Consider the following 21,220-nt stretch of genomic DNA (forward strand, 5'->3'; position numbering starts at 1 on the left):
CTCTCATTAGATCACCCATGTTGAATCACTATATCAGATATTTTCATTTGTTTGCTGGATTAAGTATTGCAGTTTCCTGCAAGCATAGTAGTGGTCAGAAACTCCAGTATGTATTCCCCAATTCCCTTTTTAATAAGCCCTTTTATAAGTCAATGTATAACTTCATTTCATAAGAGCTTTTCTTTAAAAAAAAGTTCAATCCACAGAAATAACACCATGCATGACAGACTAAAACATCTACCATCTTTCCTTGCATTTAAATGCAGAGTTACTAGCACTTTAAGCCACACTTCTTTACAAATAAATAAATAAATAAAATTTCTTCTGGAAAAGAAGAGGGTTGGACACAATATTTTCAGCACACAAGCTCTGCCTTTCTTATTTGTATCATTACTCTGGACAGTGTTCAGAAGTTCAGCACCAGTGCTAGCTTTTGAATCTAATGTACAGAGAAGTTTATTGAAATTAATTTCCTATGCTGTTGTGCATTGAGACTTAGATCATGGGCTGAGGTTAAGCCAATTAATAAAGGTATATAACAAGCGTCAGAATGACATTTACAGGGGACACCTATGAAGCCAGAACTGAAATACGAACTACAACATCTAAGGCCATGTCTACATCCAGCAGTTGTTGCAGTTTAACTCAAGGTATGAAAAAAAATTGGGGGGGGGGGGGGGGGAGAAGAGGAATCCGTGTAGTTAAACTGGTACAAGCCACTGTATAGTCACACTTTAGTTTCAACCTATTCCTTGTCAATTTAAATTAACCTGAAATAAGTCTAGTTTTCACTGAAGTAAGTGTCCACAGCTTTTTGAACCAGTTTAACTAAAAAGATAAGCTTTTAAAAGTCACTCCTTTAAACCAGTGCAACTTTTCAGGTAGAAAAGCCCCCACATTAGAGGGGAAAAGGAGACTTACATAGGGGCTGCCAACCCTATTAGCTGAGTCAGAGGTTTACTAACTGGTCACTAGTTTTTGGTGCTAACACCTGAGCAACCAATGGCAATCTCACTAAATTTAGGTACATAATGATTTTGGCAAAACAGATTATGTTCAGCTAAAGGGTACAAAAAGATTAATTTATATTTTTGCTTCTACTTATGAAACGCTGAAATTGTAGTTAATTTTTAAAAAAAGTCAGAAAATGGGAAAGGTTCCTATAGCAACATTAACTCATTTTCAGTTTCTGTTTTCCTTGAATATGATGCTTAATGCATTTGTTTGTTCTGTTCAATTTATACCACAGATACACGAGTGCAATAGGGCCTAGTTAACATTGCTTTAGGAATGTAAACGTTCCTGTTTCTCAGCTTCAATTTTTAAACTGTGCAACCTTGACACTGCATTACAGTTCTGTGCATTTAATTTGTTTAGAGAGTCAGAGGCGGTTGCCCAAGCTGAATGTTAGCATCTAAATATTCACAACGACGAATGAGGTGAGGAGATGGTAGTTCACGTTGCTGCCATTGCATAGTTCTCTACAGCACCTGGACACAACAAACAGCACCTCTATTCCCTCTGAAACAGCCATATCTTTAAAAAGGGTTTCATTTTTAAATGAAAGCTTAAAACACGTGGATTGTGGGGGGGTGGGGAAAAGGTGGCAAACCCCACAAGAGATGCAGAATACATTTTTATTCCCATTTTCTTGTTCCTGTTAAGGAAACGTTTTTGGTGGGGGAGAGAGGACAACTATCTATATTGCCTCTTCTACACAAACGGACCTAGAAGCAGCCACAATCCTCTGCATTTTAGGCTGGGCAGAAAGCCTGCAGCTTTGTTACAAAGGAGACTTCAATATCTTTGATCTTCAGTAGAGCTACTGAGCAAACTCAGAAACAATTTCAGACGCTTAATAGCTTTATTAACCAACCAATTCCCCTCTTGCCCACCAAGATCTTACCTTGAAGTAAATCGATGGCCAAGTACTATTTACATGCCAAATTTCACAGTTTAGCCATTTGAGCTGTACATACTACAGATTTTTCAATAAAAATATTCCCCTCACCTTACATAGTTCAAAAATAAAGTCAATGAAGGATGTACGCATCAAAGTTGACACTCTGGCCAGATCAGGTATGCAATATTTCACCCAAAAGTTTGGTTCTGATTTTTTAGCTAAGGATATGAGCAAATGGGGGGGTGGGGCGGAGGGGGAGAGAAGAGAAAGAATTTAAACTGGTTTAGAATCTAAACTGCAAGCGATTGCCACACACTCAGTTATCATATATGTTTTTTCTAGCAATTATGAGCATGCAAGAGCCCTCCATTTAGGGGACAGAATGGAAAGTATAAACCAGCCTGCAGAATATGCTGGCTAGAGGGACATCCACCTTTCAAAAAAATAGTTTTGAAGATTTTTTTAGCCTACTACTACAAACTAAGGGTATGTCTTCACTACCCGCCAGATCAGCAGGCAGCAATCAATCCAGCGGGGATCGATTTATCGTGTCTAGTCTAGAAGCAATAAATCGACCCCTGAGCACTCTCCCGTCGACTCCTGTACTCCAGCGCCGCGAGAGGTGCAGGAAGAGTTGATGGGGGAGCAGCAGCAGTCGACTCACCGTGGTGGAGACACCGCGGTAAATCGATCTAAGTACGTCGACTTCAGCTATGTTATTCACGTAGCTGAAGTTGCGTAACTTAGATCGATTCCCCCTCCAGGGTAGACCAGGGCTATGAATCTTAGTCTAATTGTTGTTTGATAGCAAGTGCAGGTTGTTAACTCAAACTGTTAATTTTAAGACACTGACAATTCCTTGATAAAAACCGATGTAAGTAATAATGTTTGCCGCTTACCTTTAACTAGTTATGTTTGCGGATTCAAGATTGGAGATGAAAGGTAGATCTAAAAAAGCAAGTAAATCCCAAGCTCTTGCTCTGCCTTGAAACTGGACTGGTGCATATGAAATTTAATGCTAATGAACGAACAGAAACAGAGGTCACAACATTAGTTTTTGGGCATTTCAAGAGGGCACACAAAATGGATTACACTGAAATGAGAAAAATCCTGCTACAGAACGAGGCATGAATCTACTGAAAATACCCGTTACTATACAAAACCCTGCTATATTACTAGTTGCTATGTATACACAGATGTACTGCAACCATTCAGGAGACTAATTATTTCCTACCAATTCTCTCTCTCTAGCCACAAGGACTGTCAGAATTTCAGCCTCTTCTCCTGCCACCTACTCTATCACATTCTCCTTGAACAAGAGCAGAGCTTCAAGGCGGCATGACTTCTGCCTCACCACCCTCCCAACAGTTGCTGTTCTGCCACTGGGTCAGATGGAGCGCTGTCCCATTGAGCTTAATGATTTTTGCAGTCAGACTTATTCGCATCCAACCAGTTCCACAAGCCATTCAAAGCTCTTTAATGTTCAGTTCGTTCTTCTTCAAAGTGAAGGTGTAATACAAACGATACCAGCTACAGTACCCCAAACAGTAGCACACAATTGAACATGGCCTGCAGCCGCACTTCAGGGACAGTGCCTGCAAGTCAGTAAACAGTCCAATAGCCAAAGCAGAGTACAAAGGGCCATTTTCACAAATGCCCTTAAACAAAGGACACACACAGCTGAGAAGTACCTCAAAGCACCACCTAAATTTTGACCTTGGAAACACCTGTATTTCCTCCTACTCCTCCATGGTTTTAAGTTAAAAACAAAAACCTAGAACAGTTGGGGCAGGGCTCAGAAACGGCTACCAGGGGTGTCTGCTCTTCAGAATTTCAGCATACATTTAAAAAAAAAAACCCTCTAGCTGTTATTGTTGTGAAGACAGACTCAGAAAGGTGAGCCAAATGCAACGGATGCAGAAAGTGTCTGCACAAAGAACCATAGCTGAGAGTTGTGAACGGTCCTATTCGTCTCAGTGGGAAGTTAACTAGATACGTAGTGATCACAATTTTAAATGTCAGCAATTTCTTTATGCAACGAAGAAGAAAGAGGGTCCTAGATCTGCACAATTTAGTGACTTGTCATTTTGATGCCACCAGTGAGCAGTGTATAAGAGATACAAGTACTTCACTGCCAAATCAAGGAGGTGGCAAGCCCAGGAGACTAGCCAAGCCATGGAACATGTTTATGCCTCTCCGAGTCTATTTTAAGCATATGCACAACCTACTGTGAGTAGCACCCCATTCTACACAAAACAAGCTCAACCTATGGCTTCTAGTCTGGAAGAATATCACCATGTTCCCCCCATTCCACACCAATCTGGCCCTTAAACTAGATATGGAGATTGATGATCACTGAAGAGTTCTGCTTTCACGTGATACTTCTCAGAGATGAGCAACAAAGAAATTCAAAGATGAAGGTTCTAAGGTCAGAACCTTAAGTACATTATGGAAAAGCCACTTTAGACATGGCTCACTGCTCTTAACTATAGTTTTTGAGGCACTAAACACAATACATTACATATATTTCTGTTTCTCGCATATATTTTTAAAAAGATAACCAGCGGAGACTATTCACAGGAGGCAGAGGATGCTTTTTGCAAGACTTGAACAATTTATTGGACACTTCACTAGCCAAAGCAACAAGACAGTGTTCTCCTTTTCCTCTCCCCGCAAAATAAATACAGTACACAATACTTACTGCAAGGTAACAACTGAAATTTCCCACTTTTTTTTAAAAAAACGAAGATGAAGCTTCATCTAATATTTGCAGTACTATTAAACCAGCCCTACTAACTACATCTCTCCCCATAACAGTTTAACTTAAATATTCCAGCAAACAGGCAAAAGCAATTTCATTCCACACACAAAAAAAAATCCACTGTGAAAACTTGGTTAGTCAAGGAAAACAGTTTGGGCTAAAACAAAAAAATCTACATTGAATAATTCTAAAGGAAAGCAGATAACATCGTGGCAATTAGGGCCTGAAGTACTAAGATGTAATAGGCCAGGATGGCTTGAACAGCCTTTCCTAATCCTGCTTGAAATGCTTTTCAAGCATTCAGTTTTAAATTATCCCAATTTTTGATTGTGTATTAAATATTCAGGATACTGTCCCACACAAATTTTAGATTAAGCATTGGCTATTCAGTAACTGTGTAATATATAGAAGTAATAAAAGCCTATTTAACGTGATACTAAAGGGGAAAAAAAAGGGGGGGGGGGGGGGGAGAAGAGGAGACATCAGCCAGTTAACTGCAGTTCTCAACAGCACTAATCTGAACTGACCAAAAATGTGGCGGTAACAAACTCAAGGCAGCCATTTGGAAGACAACAGAAATTTTATTGGTTTCCAAAATACAGATGTTTTTACAGAAAAGCAAGACATGCTGGCATTTTTTATTATATACACATATATGACCCAGGACTCAGAAGAAGTTTAAAAAAAATTGGCGGGCTGTTTTAATTAAATGCTGATTAAAACTGTGCTAGCTTATAGGATAGACAATTTTTAGATCTTTAAAGTGGTGCTGGCTGGTCAAGATACTTCCCTCCCCCAACTCCAGAGAAGGCCCTAATGGTGTTTATTGCCTTTTCTTTTCAGCCAAGCAATATAAAAGCTAGAAGAATAAAAAGTACTTCTTAACCCTGAAGAAGCAGAGAAGTTCTTAGAAAAGCCATCCGCTTGTAGACACCCAGAACTGGCACTAGGCATAAAGAGACTAAGCAACTGCTTAAGTGAACAGGGGGCCCCTTGAGCTGCTCAGGCCCTTATTAGGTATTGTGGGAAAGGGGGCAAAAATATTCCTGCTTAGCACCCCAAATGGGCTAGCACTGCCTCTACGGACACCTGAGATTTACAAACCTTCTGCTGGGTAGCAGCAGTAGCATTGATAGAGCAAGTTACATCTTTTCAGACACCAGCAACACTGAACCCAGTGAGAGAAAATTAAATCTCCATTCTGTTTTAGAGCGGACTTGCAAAGAAAAGCATTGGGTTTATGGTTATTTTGTTGGTGTTTCTGCCTGAATTATAAAGGCAATGAGATTCTGAATTATTAATATCATTACACACACACACTAGATATTCAGGTCTGTCTACAGTGTTTCCTGAAAGACTACAGAACATGGGAGAGCTAGTAGTATACCACATGGTAACTGAACCAGTGAAACCTTAGGCTCTGTCTGAGGCTACTCTCCCATCTTTGATCCAGAACTGGTACAGCTGCAACAGTGGAATCACTCATTCAGAGCAGGTGCAGGCAGACCTATCATGTCAGAAGGAGGAGGGAGAAGTTTATGGCTCCCTCAGAACCCCGCACAATTCAACTCATGGCAACTACAGTTACAGACAAGATCCAAAAATATAATACCAGTACAATTTAAGTAAAAATTCCTAAAATAGTTCCAAGAGAAGTGGCATATATGGAACATGGGTTCTATCAGCATCCATCTGGAATGTCCCATCTCAAATGCACACAAGACAGACCTAGATATTGTAACACTTCCCACCTCTCTCTGTATTGTTTACTTGTGCTGCTAGAACTCTAGACACTAATGACGCTCATCCCAAGCGATACGTCTGATTGCAAGTGTTCTCATTCTGCATGGAACTACTAACGCCTTTAGGTTTTTAAAAATTTTCTAGGAGCTGTTTTTGGCATTTCTACTATAAGCAATTTAGAGTTGCTTTTTATAAGAGAAAGTGGTATGAAGCATATCCAGTCTCTATAGAACATTTAAAAATTGACAGTCTCATCAGGACTATCCCTAAGAATGCATTTTCTTTGAAAGAGTGGGCTGGATAAGGCAAGGCAAGATAGCAAGTGTTTTCACATGGAAGTGGTAAAGGACAGAGTAGGCAGCTGTTTTCTAGATACAGCCTCTGCCCAGGTTCTACTGTAAAACCTAGGTGCAGTGGCAACAGGTTAGACACCAGGATTCCCTGCAAACTGACAACAATGCCTACTGGGCTACTAGTGCAGCTTGTTCTTCAATACTGGCAGTTTTCCTGAGCCTCTACGCTGACAAGCAAAACCCACTTCTGCACAATATTTTGCCATCAGATACTTACTACATTTTAAATGAAAACTGCAAAACCAAACAAACTTATTTCAAATTCTGTTGCAAGGCTATACTCCAGTACAATTGTCTAAACACTAAAAGCCAATTCTTCTCAGGTAAATTCAGCAGTGTAAATTCAGCACTAATCCATTAAATTGTCTAGATATATACAGATAACAGATCAGAAAAGAGGGAGTTTGATTTCCTGCTTAGGAATTGGGGACAAGGGTGTCAAAAAACCCACATATTGTTTGTTAGTCACTTCGGATGATGTTGCAATTTGTTCCAATAAATTTGAGCTATCAGGAAAAGAAAGCATCATGTTTTAAGACAACTGTTTCTCAAAGATTTGAGTGCTGAGCACTCAAGATTTTAACCTCTGCTAATGAACACATTAGAACAAAAATTAAATATTCCTGATGATGGGATGCATCTTTAGACGCAAATTAAATTCATTCATCAATTGTGTTTTGTTTTGCAGGGATAAATGGTGGCAAACAGTGGCAAAAGATCAAAAGCCGTTAGCCTGAATGACAGTAAGATTTTGTCATGAGCAACCTTTCAGCATTGCAGAGATCAATAAGAAGCTTCCTATTACAAGTGTAATTTCTTTTCCCCCCTTCAACTCTACCTCTGAAAGAATCCAGAGCAATTTAGAGTAGCTATGCTGATTTTGGGAAAGGAGCACAGAAAAGAAGTGGAAGAGCACCGTCTTTGGATTCTGCTAGACTAAAAAGAGCGGTTCTTTTGCTTCACCTAACAGATCCATCTATTAAAACATCATCAATTAAGCTAACTCAGTGGAGGGGGAGGGACTTTTTCACCCTAGTCTAGACAAGTCCTTACTGAGCCAGGAACAAGGTTATGATAGGAAATATTTTAAATGCCTCCATTTTTTTTTTTTTTGTAACTGATCACCCACAAGGTAAGCTAATTCATTCGTAAGAAACTGAAGCTTCCCGCATATGTTCAAGTCTCTTCCTACTCTGGTGGAAAATTAGCTGACTTAAAGCAGTCATTAAATAGGACATCCCTTACTCATGACACCATTTTATACAATTAAAAAAAATGGTGGTGACTAAATGCCAAAAGATCACACAGTGCGAGAGGGACTCGCTTTAACTCTGCGTAACAGAATAAAACAGCATTAACAATAAACTAACATGATTAGGCCAGTAATGTGGAAAGATTTATGCAAATGCTAACTAGCATGTTCAAGACTTCAGTTACTCTGAAGACTAAAGCAATTAAAGTCTTTACTGCGCACAAAAAAAGGATCAACCATTTTGCTGGAACAGAACACACTGGAATTGAGAAGACTATCACTGTGAAGGGAAATGTCAGTTCAAGTATGGCTATAAAAGGCTTCCGAAAGGGAAAATAAAGCCTCAGTACTGTATGTCAAATGTTAACATTAGAATGACTGAGTTCCCTTACAGTTTCAAGGTTATTTGCAATTAATCTAGCTTCCATTACTCCCAATGCCACATACAGCCAAAAAGACAGTTAATCTGAGACACCTATGTTGTGTATGTCAGATAAACCTCACTTCTCTTTTCGGTAGTACACTAAATCAGCAGTAGGTCTCTTCTTCCCATCTATGAGAAAACAAGCTGCAGAAAAGGTTCGGGATCTGCTTGACATCAGTCACCCCAAACACACTTTATCTCCAAAAGGTTTAGGAAAAGAGTTAAATGTTGTCTATGGGGTCTCTCTCTTTGATTTGCAACAAAGGAGGACATAAAATGCCAAACTGAAGCTGTAGTTCAAGTTCTCAACACAATGCCACTGTCACCCCCTTAACCCCCAATTTTAGATAGAGTTGATTACTAATGGTTTTCTTTGCATCCTGCCATTTTTGCCAGCCCAACGCAAAGGAAGAGAAAAAAAACTGAGACATAGCTGTTTTTAAAGTACTAATTTAGCATTAGGGAACAGGAGCCTCTAAACCATAACAGCACACCAAAATTCAAGACAACAAAAAAATTATTCTCATCTAGTCATAAAACCAGTCACTGAACAGATTAAAAAATTCACAAGCAGTTACTGAACCATATAAGGAAACTCTTCTGTGGTTAAATGAAATATTTCTTGTCCAAGTTCTGACTTTAAAAGTGTTGCATTCTAGTCTTAAGGTGTTTGATCATCACAATCTTGAAACATTAAGCAAACAATTTCATTTACTTGTGCTTAAAAAAATGGAATTTCATCTCCACTGATGCCAACACCGCACAATTACAATACTTCACTAGAAAATTTCAAATGCAGGTCGTACTACATAAAACTGAGCCAGAATTCTAGGAGAGAGGAGAGATACTCTAAGATGTGGAAAGTCTTGATGTTACTAGGTATTTTATGCTCCTATCATCAATTATACTATGTAAGCTAAAACAGAAGGGTAAGACCAGAATGAGATAACATCCATGAAATTAAAAGAACAAATTTAAAAGCTGATTACTCTTATTACACAATGCATAACTATTTCCTCTAAACTCTGGACTCACTGCCACAAGGTATTCTTGAAGTTTAGTAGTATTCAAAAAAGATTAGACATTTATATGAATAATGAGAAATCAAGCTACATGAAACAGGATAGATTTTAAGGAGAGAGAAAGATTTTTGTGTTTCAGGAGGTAAACCATGCACTGAAATCACAGGGGTTAGTGAAAAATTCCCTATAGGTAATTTATTCCATGACTGTCCATAGCATTTTTTGCATCTTCTTCTGAAGTACTTGGTATTGGCCCACCGCCAGACAGTATATTGAATTAACTGAATCCCTGGTCTGATCCAATATGGCCATTCCTATTTGATACTTGCCTTTAGAGATTCAAAACAGTGAACAAAGTTTTCTTCGCAAATATTCCATTTTCAGTTTTTGCTTGGTGCCAAGCCACCAACTTCCTTGCCTTGCTAGGATTCATTTCTTTAAGGCAGAGGTGTGGGAGTGGTTGAAGGGTAATGAGGCAAAGTTTAAGTGAAGTTGTGTCTCCACAGGTTTAATCAGTTAATAGGCAACAGAACATGAAAATCAGCTTATTTCCTGTTCAATTAAGATAACTGCATCCCAACAGAAGCCAGGGATATTTATCACCTTGCCTTGTTACACATCACAACCATTAGATACTGTCTATTGGGACACACCAAGGTTTAGTGGTGCCAGTGGTCAGGAACAGCAGGGCTAAGGCACTTCCTTCCACAGGGTGGAGCGCTGCGATAAGCAAAAGAAGCCAGTGCCCCAACTTTCCACATAGTCCTTTGGCCACCCAAGGCTAGCATCTGTACTTATGCACAGTTCACATTCACTTTAGATTGAAATGACAAGAAACCCTTGCATATTTTAAATGCTCACGCAGCATTTCTGAAGCATGCTGACCATTCAAGATGCACAAGTTATTCCAGGGTTCTTCAAGCTAAAGGCAATGCAAACTGTGCACAAAAATAAATGCTGCCCCACAGTGCAAGTCATGATTCCTTGACCTGTATAAGCTGATCCAGGGAGAAGATAGCAAACACATGGTTATGACCGAATGAAATCCAGGAAGAGTGAGGTCAGACCTGGGATGAGGGCGGAGGGGGGAGGTAAAAAGAGGTGCAGAGTGTGGAGAGAACGGATGGACAGGTGTGTAAGAATGAAAGGCCATGTTAAGAAGGGGGGGGGGGGGGGGGGGGGAGTGGAGAGAAGAGAGAAAGAGTAATCCAAATAGAGGAGTTTACTACAAAGAGTCCAAACAATGCTTCCTGTCACAGCAGCAAGTACTGCTGCTGAGTTTATCTGAGCTACAACAGATGCATGGACAGAGAAGAAAAATAAGGAAGAAGGGACAGGAGATTCCTGAGAGATTACAGGAAACAATAAAGAAAGGAGGAGAGAAGACAGAGCCAACCAAGCAGTCAAAGGGAAGAAGAGATTGACAAAAGCTATTCAGTCACAAAAAGCACCTCCTCACAAAAAGATTTTGCTGATTTTTTTGATGCAAATACTAAGTACTATATTACAGAGTGTAGGAACAATGACCAAATTATTTGACCAAGACCTGGAAAACTATATATTAGCAAAGAGAAGGATGCACTTAAGTTTTTACACATGTCCCTCGCCACAGAGTTCTGGGAGTAAAATCTTGACACCTCTTCTCCATGATTTGAAGCCTCCAACACACCGAGATCCTTCCCCTTCCATGCTTGCATATGCCTATCTGAACTTTCTTCTTGGTCGAATGAGAATCCTGAACAGTCTCCAATCCTGTCCCTGCCCTCCACCAAACACAGTCCTATTTTTAAAAAGGAAGGGTTTTTTTAAAAAAACTAGGTTAATCTAGAACTCTTGCACATCAAGTTATAGCTACATTTCTCCAGTGTAGAAAAGGGAGCCAAAAGTCAGCTGTATCAATAGCCTTTCACCATCCAAACATTACACTTCATTACGTAACTGATACGTCTGAACTCTAAGCTCAATCGTGCAGAAATTTTAGCAAACGGGAACTTCACACTTTTTCTGCAGGTTCACTTTTGCAGTGAGCACATGGGTCACACCAAGGAACAACTCTATGTCGACCCCAAACCAGTATATTTACTGGAGGCTCCTGTTAATTTGCACTCTCTCCTGCCCCTTTGTGTGTTGGCTTGTCTATATAATGCCTGCCCCAACTCAGCAATCACAACGATATCTAGTTGTTTGCAGTCCCTTGCCCCTGCACTTAGGAAAAATGACTGCATGGACTTGCCAAAGGCTCGTTAGGAAAAATGGCAGCTCGCGTTGCAGAGAGGTGGATGATCTGCAGCAAGAAAAAGGAACTACAGATCAGAGGAGATGGGATCTCACTCTGTGGGAAAGAGGTGTCCTTGCAAGAGGAAGAATCCCTCTCTTTTTAGGGGACGTGAACGTGCACAGAAATCGGCAGAGGGGGCGCAGTGTGGGACGCTTTAGTGGCCAGGGCTCTGGGGAGATTGGGCGACAGGCTGGAGGACGGTTTAGAAGGCAGCGCCCCACGAATAAGGGGCATCTGGTCTGCACCTTGGCCAGCCGCTCCACGCCACGCGCTCCCCCGCAGCAGCACGCGCCCGCCCCTCCGCCCTTCCCCCCCGTCGCTTGCCCGGGGATCCCGGCACGCGGCGCGGCGGCACTCAGAGGCCCCGCTCCCTACCACGCCCAGAGCCTGCCCGCCGCTCCCCGGCTCCCTGCCCCGCCTTCCCGTCGCGTGCGAGCCCGCACGGCCAGCGCGAGGCGCGACTTCCTCCGAGAGCCCCGAACAGCGCCCAGCTGCGGCCGTGCCGCCGAGGCTCTTGCACCGCAAGCTGGGGGAGGGGGGGCGAGGTCCGGCGGCACTTTGCAAGCCCTCCCGCCGCAGGCACAGGCGCCCAGGGCGTGAGCCCCCCCGCCGCGGCGAGCTGCGGGTGTTTGGCGGATCCTCGGCGGTGCATCCCCCGCCCCGGAAAAGCGGCAAACAAAAGGCAGCGGCAGCAAGGAGAGAAATAGCTGGACGCGCCAGCCCCCAGACTCCCGGGCACGCTGCCGTTACGGGAGACGAGACCACAAACGCCTTGCTAGCTACAGCTCCCCACCAGCAAATAGCGAGGGCCCCGAGTAGCTGGTTTCCAGGGCACGCAAAGCGAGCTTGCAAACTATGAGCAACTCGGGGAGTCTTAAAAAAAAAAAAGCCCCGCATGCCTCCCCGAAAGGGAAGCCTGGAGCTTCATCTCAGGGGCAGCAGCAGCAGCTCCCACCCGGGGAAAAAAAATTTGCTCTCATAACCCGCACAGCCCCGCTTTATTGTTTTAACTTACTCCGGCCCTGCGTTTGCAGCGCCCACGCCAGCAAGGATCCCGATCCAGCTGCGGCAGGGACGAGCGGCCCGGGCGCTGGCGGGAAAATAAAAGGAGCCCCCACCTTGGGCTGCTTGAGTGACACCGGGGAGCGGCCAGTGAGGGCGCCGGGAGCCTGCGGCAAGGCGAGGCGTCAACGTCCCCGACTGGAAGGGACTCCGCCCCGGCCCCACATATAGGGGCGGGGGTATCACGCTACCTCCCCCCCCCCACTGCCGCGCCCACTCCGGGCCCCAGGGGAATTAGCACCGCCCATAACAAGAAGAGTATTGCAGGCGACTCTGGAGCCCCAAGGTCTTGCAAACGTCCCTTAGCTGCATCCTGCGTGGAATGGCTGAGCTGATTCCCCCCAGGGTAAGAAATTATTTTTCTCTTCCCAGCCCGCCCCCCTCCCATCTTTATTTCAGAGGCCAGCTCAAATAGAAGGCAACTTTGCCGGCAGTGTTTGTTCTTGGGAGCTTTCATACACCCAGGGATCCAGTAAATTATTTCCAGTGCGTAAGGGGGCTTGGAGAGCTGCTTGGTAGCCTGTTCTCACTGGGGTCCCCACGCCAGGGTCGGAAGAAGAGCTGTAGTGTAGTGTGCGGCCCCAGCAGTCTGATAATCATGGGGTAGGTGTTTAATAAGGAGTCACTCTTCCATCCCCTCCCCGCGCGCCCATTAATAGTAATACTTGTATTGCCTGGAGCAGGGCCCCAGTGTGCCTCCGTACAAACTCATGCCCTCTGCAGTCTGAGTCCTGCTTTAGTCAGAAGAACCAAAGCGCACTTCTAGCAAACAACTAGGCGGTATATTACTGCCCTTGCTCTATGCTGAGTTCATTGTCATTAAACACCTGAGTGCCTCATTAGCCACAACAGATCACCTGCCCCTGTGTAGGACTAGGGGGAAACACACTCTGTCTAAGCAATGCAGTAAGGGCCTCCTGCTGCATAGAGGTGGAAGAAAAGTGGGGGGTTACAAGCCAGATCGCTAGTTTAGCTGTTTCTTGATTCATAGAGGACTGAAGTGTGCTCTCTCTTTTAGGGGAAAGAAGGTTTTATGCTGGGGCTCTCCTTATTTTTGCCCCCACCCCCATCCTAGCAGGCACAATTTAATATAGATTTGGAGGGGAGGGAGAGAGGACTGTCACGCTCCTTTTTTCCCCTATACTTTATATACAGTATGTTAGTCATAGTCAAAAGACCTGAAGCACCTGCAGCTCAGAAGTCAGAGGGGCCTACATTGCCTCTGTGGCTACCTCCATCTCTCTCAAATAGCTTTGGCTGGAGCTGGCTCCTTTGGACTGAAATAGTACCCAAATCGTCTCCAGCTTGGTCCCTGCTCACATTTCGATTTCGAATTTAGTAGCTCAGTTCATTCCCTGGTTGGAGATAAAATGCACTCTATATATGGGCTTAGCTTCTAGCAACAGCATGCAGTTAATGGTACTTTCTACAGAAATGGCCTGGGGACGAGGTGTTAACATGACTGGATAGCATGGACTAAGTCAAAGAGCTCCGTGTTGGTCTGTAAGATGCACTTTTCAGCTTCAGGCACATATACGCCTCCACCCTCGCAGATGTCTTCTAAACTGCGATATTTGTAAACTATAAATCCAGCAAGGACACACAACCTCCACCTCTCAGTAACAGTCTTGTCTCATAGATCTACTTAACCCTAGTCTACAGCTTCTTTCCTTCAACCTCTAGCCATCTGGATGCGCTTTCTTTGAGGGAGCATGTTTAGCTAGGCAGAAAATAGGCTCCAGTTAATGGTTTTAACTGGAAGGGGACAGTCACATCCTCAAAGATAAGAACAAGTACTACACGGTTTAATATTCCTTTCGCCCTCCCAGCAATAAAGCTAGCTCTGTAACGTGTCATTATTCGTCAATATACCGTCTCAACACCAATTTCGCTACCAATGCTGGGGAAGCCGAATGAAGGAACGTGTCCAGCTACAAATTCACCCCAGTTGTATTGCTCTCGTAGTGATTCTTTTCAGATGTGCAATAGGTGGGTACGTAGAAACGTGATGGGCATAAATTAAACAACAATGGCAATGCTTGGTCCTGTCTTTTACCACGCTGCAGTGCAATCCTTTAGCAGTTCTAAAATGCCACCTAATCACACCGTTTAATACAGGACAGGAAGGAGGTTGAAGATACATTATTTTTAGACCCAGAGCACCCTACTAACCCCCAACCCCAGGCACCCCCCACCACCACCACCTCCTTTTGCTTCTGCCACTAAATGTAAACTTCTCCCATGCAAGCCAGACTTCCCCGCGGTTCTGTTTCCCCTACGCAATAATCGGGAGGCTGCTTTCTCTTAACCAGGGGCAGTATTGAAGTTAAAATTGCAGCAAGCTCGACCAGCCAGTTACAGTCTGGACCAGGAACGCCTCCCGGGCTCAACCATTTTTCTCCGGTGGCAGCTTGACAATAGCGAAGAGAGGGAAACGGGGGCTCAGGCTGCCGGGATGGCTACCGGGCACTTCCAGGGAACCGCTTTTCCCGTGATGAATGCTGTCGCTACAGTAGGACCACGGACAGTGATTGGAATATACCTCTCTCTGTCCTTGCCAGCTCACGCCTTTCTACTGCCTCAATACGAAGCATTTTTAGCTTTCCCAGAACAAAGGGACTCTTGTATCCCGCATGTAGACTGAATCCTCCCCATACAGGCTTTTAATTTTCACTCGAAGGTTTGAATAATAAATCCCCCTCCCTCCCCATATTACAGCAATCCATTCACCCCAATTGGACCTTGCATACCTTCTAACCAGTCATCAGTTTTGACATTACCCCAGCTAATCACACGGGCTGCATGTACTTGGTCCAGACCACTACAACTCATTGTATGCTGTAGCATACATGCCATCTCGTATCCCTTCAGAACTGACAAAATGCTGTTTGGCTAATGCAATTAGACTTGGGGTTTTATCCCGCCTAATCTGCAAACGTAGGTTTATCTTTTCAAAGCGATACTCATTCATTCATCTGCATGATGTGGGTCCCTTCAGATGTTTTACGCGAGTGATGCATTCAGAGTTAGAAAGGTATTCCTATTATAAGAACTTTAAACCACGATCTAGCTAGTTTACAGCCTAGGTACTGAATATGTACCTCTGCTTGAATGCAAAATAACGTATATTTTCTCCTGGTGATCTTAATATTGCCAATACTTCCAGGTATTTGTCCTGTTAACACACTGTAATGTACATGAATTGCTTTAAAGGAAACATAAGCATATGTAATAGAGTTAATTCTTTACTGCATGCATCCTACGCTTTCTGGTATTTGATTTAGACAGTGTATTAGCTACAGAAACATTAAAAGAATCAAAACACAACTTACCTTTCTCTCTTCAGCTTAAAAAAAAAAAAGTAACGTTGAAGTTCTCCCAATACAAAGGAGTAAGAAGCAGATGGATAGTTCTCAAGACAACACACAAAATCTAAACTGTGGACAGTTTTAAGCGGAAGCAAATAAAATGAAAATGCTTTCCCTCCCAATAGTCCAACACTTAAAAAAAATCAGGAAAATTAAAAGGGAAAGGAAAACTTAAAACAAGGAATGTGACAAGGCTAGCCTCCTATTGCAACACAACTCAACAAAAAGGGGGAGGGGAGAGAAATAAAGGAAGGAACAAAGAAAAGAAGGGATGAAAGGACGCGTTACAAAGACGGTCTCTTTCTCTCTGCCTCCTTGTTTCTTTTTAGTAGCTCGCTACAGAAGTAAAATGCTGCATCTCTAAGTGAGAACAGAAATAAAGGGGGGAGGACGTCTTAAAAGGGAGGTGGACTGGATCACACAGATTTATAGCAACCGTATCACCCAGCGCTCCTCTGCTTCCGCACCAGTGTGTGCGTGTGTGTGTCTGCAGCTGTGCCAGGCTCCCACCTATCCCGGCCGCCACGCGCGGAAGTATCCGCCGAAACCCGATACAACGGAACCTGCTGGCAAGCCTCTGAGCCGCGATTGGTGCGACGGGGTTCCTCTGGCGCCGCCCCGGCGCAACAGCCAGTCTCGATTGGCTGCCAGCTGGTGTCAATCCGGCACACTCAATGGAGTCCCGTTTCAGGGTGAGTTGCACCGAGAGGTACCACACTCAGCACGGGGGGGGGGGGGGGGCAATGCGAGAAAATAGGAGCCCTGGAGCAGAAAGCAACGTGGGATGGTTCTGCCTGGACTGTCAGAGTTCCCCGCGGGGTGCAGGCTTGATCCGTCAGAAATCTTGCTGGTGTAGAAAGACTCGGTACTGGGGACTGACTGCTGCCGCCTCTTTCGCAGAGTCTTGAACATTAAAATGTCATGCATCGCCTCTGAGGCTCTCTCTTTAAACACGAGCAAAAGAATTGTCTGCACGTCCACCTTGTTTCTCCTGGGTCTGTTTTCATTACTTTCTAGCGCTTCGAGATTGGTCTTAGTGTTTCAGTCTTTTCTAATACATGGGGTGGTTGTTAGACAACGCTTGCAAAGGCAAGAATGGAAAGCAACTATTAGGAAATAGTACTTTCCATTATGTCACCACAGAGTAGGGTAGAATAATTAGACCGTCCTATCCAGAAACCCTCTGTACAGAGCTCGGAGCCTTTCATTGACAGCTACATCTAAAAAAAGAGGAGTTGATATGGACCACATACTTCTCTCTGTCAGGCAAAACGTATTTCACTAGTCTGCATTTAAAGAACTTTATAGTACTGACCAATTACTGCAGTGATTTCTCCTCTGACAGTGAAGATTGATATTAATTGAGATTTCCAGTCACATACATCTATGTGCGGGGGGTGGGGGGCTTTTCTTATTTTATCACTCTTATCTTTCCAAGAGAACACGGTTGTCTTTAAGACCGTTATGTTGAATGAGAGAAACAAACCTGCATTATATACTTACACCTTTCATTGCTCACACTGATCCTTTTATGGCACTTGAACTTACTTTCTGTTTAAAATCCGAAATGCTTCCTAGAACGTATTTGCTTCTTTTCCCCTGATACACAACACAACGGGTATAAAGCATTTACAGTAACAAAGCACTTATGCCCTTCGGAAAGGAACTCCTTTAGATGCTTATTTAGTGCAATCTGGTATTTGCATCCAGTCGGAGGGGGGAGGAGGGAGAAGACACACACAATGATTGGAAGAGAGCAGTAAAATAAATTAGTGTTCCTTGAGAGTGTCCTTGAGTGTTTATAAATGATTAATGGGATGGAAGAGAAACCTGTTTATCTGCGGTTTGGTCCATATAATCGCCATCTCCTATCAACATGACAATAACTAAGTAGTAAATACGGCCTGATTTTTTACATCTCGCAAAACCATTTATATTTTAAATGTATCTGACATCTTTCGAGAACAGGAAGGTTTTTAGATCATCTGGAATTTAATTTACAGTCTAACACGAACTTTTTGAACCAGGTTGGAACTCCGAAAAAACGGATTAACTCCTCTGATGAACAAGTGGTGAAAGAGTTGTTCTTTGAACTGAAGAGAAACCTGGTGAGGAAAATTGCAAAGAATTATCACTGTGATAAACACCTTCCCAACAAGGCGGCTCGTACAACAGTCCTACTTAAATGATGCCTATTTATAGCCAGTTTGTAGAAGTGCATGCATAAATTATGTTTCGAGGAGTTTAAGTTAGTATGCCATAAGGTCCCTTGGGCTTGCACTATTTTTCGCTTTACTTTGGTCTGTGACTGCTCCTTAATTATAGCAAAAATAACTGTTTAACTGTTTAAATGTCTCTAACGATGCCACACTTAACACCTAAATGTTGGTGCTCTTTAGAATGCGGGTGATGTAATATTGCACACAAATCAAGTTTAGTGTATATAGGAGTAAGTCATATTTTGAAAAAAACGTAGTTAGGGTGTCAGGGCGGGTTTTGAAGTGTGGATCATAACTGAGACTAAGTAAAACAAATAAAACTTATCCGTACTGTGTTGTATTCTTAGACAAAACTAGATTTACTTAGTGGTTACTTTTTCTTCAGTCTAGATTGTGTAGAATGGGGTTTTTTTTAGCAGTTAACACGGTTCCTCAACAGTATATCAGCAGTACGAGGGGGGTGGGGGTAGGGGAGAAAATAAACCCAGTGAAATCTCTGAGTAGAGTCCTTTAATGTATTAGCAACCCCTTTAAAATAACTATTCACCTCGTCAATAAATAGCTGTTCCTAAATTAAAAGGAGGTTTGGGTTTTTTTTTTTTTTAAAGAAAACTCCGAAACTTATGAGAGATTTGAAACTAGAACTGTGGCTTTTTCAACTTTTCCAGGGAATTAAATGAATCTGCCCGAAGCAGGTGCCCAGACACGTCTGCGAGTCAGCCTCGGGTTAGAACGCTTTTCAACAAAAGAAGAGCCCAGCGGTAATTAGCGCTCAGTTCTTGGTAATCAAACCCACACCTTCGGACCCTAACACTTTCGATAGACTTACAGTCGCTACCGATGAGGCACGCACGTTGGTTGACACAGTGTACGGAGGGAAATTCAGCAGAAAATAGCCCTTAAAGTCCGTGTCTTGTCATTGGCCCTTCTCCTCTCTGATTCGTCTTCAGTCTCCTCGGTTGTACGCAATGGCGGGGGGGGAGGGGGGGGGGAGGAAATGTTCATAGATTCCCCCCTCCCCCAACAGTGAAATGCTTTCCCATAAATTATGTATAAATATAAAACGGCCCCATACAATCTTGCAGCCGATGACCTTTTGGGGAGAAAGTCGCTTTGTTTACTTTGGGCGCGCGGGGGAGGGGGAGGTGTCTGGCCAGAGCACTGGGTTCAGATGTGTTAGTTGTTACAGAGCCTTTGCAGGCTTGAAAGCCCAATAACCCCTTTTAGCCACATATTTGCTTTAAGGCTGCTGAAAACACCCCCATCCTAGGATTAAGACTGGAGGATGCTGTACTGGTGGTATAAGAACAAATAGGAAATGGTCTGTTTAAACGCTTCAGAGCAAGGAGATGCATTCACTTTACCAGCTAACTTTTTAAAAACCCGCTTCATCCTAACTGACTGGTAGATATCGACTCCACTCCAGCGAGCTGAGCGGATCGGATGGGAACAAAAATTAGACAAAGTTGTAGGGAGCTTGATACTAACGTACCTGAGTCATTACAACCCCCTAGCCGTCTGACTAGGACTAATGCAGGTTGTAGGACCATGGACAGAGACAAGCAGCCCCTCCGAAGGCTTGTCCTGATCCCTGACACGCAACTGCACTCTCGTTCAAAAACTATTTCTAAGAGCCATACGACAGAGCACATTCAGCAACATATGGGAACAATGCTGCTTTGGAGTTAAGTAAACTTTCTCTTTCCTTTCTTTCGCCCCCCTTTTTTACAGCGACCATAAAGAGCATCACACTGAAACACGCCTATCCCCAAGCAAAAATCCTCAGTAAAACGTGTAATGTTACTATGGGCTCCCCCCCCGCTGAAGGCACTTCTTATCTCAGACAAATAATTCCTAGTTAGTGTTGTTCATGTGTGAAATTGTAAGCTGGCAATCATGCGTTGTTTGTTTGCTTTTTAAAAAAAGCCTTCATCTAAAAAGGCCCTCTTTAGGTTGTGTTTACACTGCAAGCTTAGGTTTTGCTCCTGTTATCATAATAAAAAGCGTAAGCTTGAGGCGTTTAAAACAAATCGTCAGACTGGTATATCTTGCTTCAAAAAAAACACCTGCTCTTTAAGCGTTGTGTGGGTTGGCGGGGTGGGGATTTTTGTTTTGTTTTTGCCTGACCCTATTCAGAATACTAAGATCTGTAAACTGTGTCTGAATCTACCTTAGTGTAAATAATGCAACTGACGTTGCTATCTTTCTTCTCTCTTCTAGTGTGTAACCCCAAAGCCTGAATGCTACGACAGCCTCTTTCTCAGGGCGAGAGAAGGGGGTTTTGTGTGCCTGGTGGCTTTCTGGAGAGGGTTAAAGGGGAGCGTAAGTTTCGGTTTCTTGAGCACGAGGTAAGAGCAATCACTCGGCTTTCTGCAAGAAAAGATAAATCTTAATCCGACTAAATAAAATAATAATTTAAGTAACCCGTCTGCCTGTTCCTGAGCAGGACCGTGACCTTGTGCAGTTTCTACAGGTCTCTGCTGCACGGCCGTTCTTGTTTGCAGGTAGTTTCTCTCGCTGAAGATTTGTCTTTCCCGTGCTGTGTAATACACGTTTAATTTTAAAATAATAGGACCGGGCACACCAGCCAGTCAGCCGGTCCCATCGACCCCTTTTGTGCGGAGACCAAACGCTTGCCCGACAGAGAAAGTGACAGCACCAGGGCACGGTAACAAAGCCATAGTGTGGACCAAAAGAAGAGTGAGGCCCAGAGAGACACCGCAGCTAGAGAAGCAGCTGTCTTATCAGCACAGTGCAGAGATGGAGATGGCTCAAGAGGTCCTCAACAGATAATCACTTGAATAGGTTTGCAACGCGCCAAACTTCACGCTTGAT

At 43.4% G+C, this 21,220-nt stretch overlaps 1 protein-coding gene and 1 long non-coding RNA gene across 28 annotated transcripts in view; one reads left to right on the forward strand and one right to left on the reverse strand.

The window, feature by feature from the left end:
* ELAVL2 (ELAV like RNA binding protein 2) overlaps window positions 1-16,719 on the reverse strand; it is a 143,328-nt gene extending 126,609 nt beyond the window's left edge. For 7 of the 26 annotated variants that reach the window (XR_006291045.1, XM_007065438.4, XM_043547137.1 and 4 more), the window contains exon 1: window positions 16,131-16,707. The gene's annotated coding sequence lies outside the window, so the exon portion shown is untranslated. Of the gene's footprint in view, window positions 1-2,802; window positions 2,922-12,751; window positions 12,946-16,130 lie in introns of those variants that run through there. The other 19 variants (XM_043547145.1, XM_043547144.1, XM_043547143.1 and 16 more) reach the window with 11 other exon arrangements.
* On the forward strand, window positions 12,361-20,754 carry LOC122465907. 2 transcript variants are annotated; one of them, XR_006291047.1, is made up of 5 exons: window positions 12,361-13,144; window positions 16,637-16,858; window positions 18,194-18,274; window positions 19,054-19,146; window positions 20,606-20,754. It is a non-coding gene; the product is annotated as an uncharacterized LOC122465907 (long non-coding RNA). The 2 variants fall into 2 exon arrangements; XR_006291046.1 differs by lacking the exon at window positions 20,606-20,754 and having other exon boundaries at window positions 19,054-19,419.
* The last annotated feature ends 466 nt before the right edge of the window (window positions 20,755-21,220 follow it).

This window comes from Chelonia mydas, chromosome 5 (genome assembly GCF_015237465.2).
Source record: "Chelonia mydas isolate rCheMyd1 chromosome 5, rCheMyd1.pri.v2, whole genome shotgun sequence".
NCBI lineage: Eukaryota > Metazoa > Chordata > Testudines > Cheloniidae > Chelonia > Chelonia mydas.